This window comes from Acartia tonsa, chromosome 6 (genome assembly GCF_053477335.1).
Source record: "Acartia tonsa isolate MP-2025a chromosome 6, ASM5347733v1, whole genome shotgun sequence".
NCBI lineage: Eukaryota > Metazoa > Arthropoda > Copepoda > Calanoida > Acartiidae > Acartia > Acartia tonsa.
The window spans coordinates 8,244,149-8,246,273 of record NC_137265.1 but is presented as its reverse complement, the minus strand read 5'-3'; positions in this window follow the sequence as shown (position 1 = coordinate 8,246,273).

Below are 2,125 nucleotides of genomic sequence, written 5' to 3'. Positions count from 1 at the left end.
TCTGTGGGGTTCTGAGCGGCAACTGGAGGCTGCCTGGGTATAAATACTTGGCGGCTATATACCATATCCACTCTCTCTATCTCTCTCTCTCTCTCTGTGTGTAGAAGAGGCCTGGGTCGGAACAATATAATATTCGTACGTAGGGCCGAGGGTTAGAAACACAAATTTAACAACGTGCTTCCCGAACTCAAAATTGGATAGGAAGATAGGAAAGTTGGATGGGCTGATATAGAGAGATTTGTGGGTGAGGGTGGGTACATATAGATATTATATATATTGGGATGGCGGGTGCATACACCCTTGTGTTTCTATCCCGGCCCTATATTGTACATCTGTATCCATCCATCCCTTACTAAACCTTCTCTTTACACTGGGTCAGAAAACAAAATAAGTTTAAACTCAGAATTGGACTGAAAATTGCTCTAGTGCCCCAAGTTTTATATGTACGTTATGTTATTTTTTGGATTCATAATTGTTGATACTTTTGTTTAAATAGCAGTGTCCAAACTTTCTAAATAATCTTAAACTAGAAGTATTTTTGTAAATCATCATTGGGCATGTATATCAATTTATCATCTATTGTTTTATCTTTTAGGACCCTTGAATCGTTTCAAAACCAAAGACAATCATATTCGAATGAAGTTTGCCTGTAAAAAATTAGAATTTAAAATATATTTCATGATCCAGTATTTAACGTATTCCATGACATTTGCAAAGCATTTGATTAAATTAGTACTGGCAGTTTCTAACAAAATGATACTATAAATGGGGGTTGTTTTCATATTTGACAATGGGTTGATTAGAATGGATAGTTACAGAAGTATCACAGTAGAATTTCTGGTTTATCCCACCCATTCTCAGAAGAAAACTATTTTGTTTAAAAACCAAAATAAACTTGTTTTGAATTTTTTTCCCAATTGTCTGCTAGTATTTGTATTGGTTAGTTCAGTAAGAGTCGTCTGCTTTGGCAATAATTGTTTTAGCGGCATTCTTTGCGCTGGTACCCAAAGTCTTTGAAATTTTCCAAAATAATAAAAGTTGCATGTGTTCTGGTACCCAAAGTCCAAGACTGTCAGAAATAAGAATTTTAGATCCATTATCCCCTCCCTTCCTCCCTGGTTAAAAGCAGGCTATTAAACTGACTCTACACTCATAATTCTATTCAAAAGTAATTTCATTTGCTTTAACTTCTGATGATTATTATCCCAGTGTGTTTACTAAACCCTCTCTCTAAAACAATTCCATCAGAGTAACTTGAATTCTGGCTCAGGCTGCATTATTCTAAATAATCAGGTATCTAAAGGGATAAGACAATTGCCGATAAATTGATGATATAATGTTAATACACAAAATTACTCCTTCTGTAGATTACAATTAATATTTGAAACGTAATTAATGAACCAACCTATCAAAATTCAATAAAAGTACCCTAAGATTTCTAGACTAAGGGATAAGAAAACGTTATTATAAAATTTTGGGGACTGGTGTAATAAACAGCTCAATGTACCCCTTCCTCCCTGCTAATATATACAATAAATAACATCAGCTTAATTATTTATACCTATTGAATAAGAAACGAATAAAATAAGCTTTTTACCTTTTTAAATGTAGTACCAATATTAAAAGCGTTTGGAGTGGGGGTGTCAACACCTTCCTTAAAATTGAAATTAGAAAGGGCTGCCTTTATCATTTTGCCCCCTGACAAAACCCTGTGCGTCTAACTGACTGAATGATTTTAATTAATATAGAGTTGATTAGGTTGATAACACAATCCGCAAGGGTTAAGAAAATATACCTATGTAGCGTTTAATATTATATTCAGTTGTAAATTGAGTGGATTAAAAAATACATTAAAATGAAATAACATTTTATCTGCCTAACTAAGTAAACAAGTATGCATTTGTTTTCTTAGGAGGGGATGGGAGGGATGAATGCAATGGCAAGAGGCATGGGGGCCGGGCATGCAGGAGGATGATAGCTTACCTAACCTGGATACATGTTGTAGCACCATACTCAACATGAATACTAGTTGCACAGGTGTTCTTTCATTACAACATTTTATACAAATAATTATAATTAATTTTTTATGATCAGTGAAGTTTGAATATCTGCTCTATAATTTACT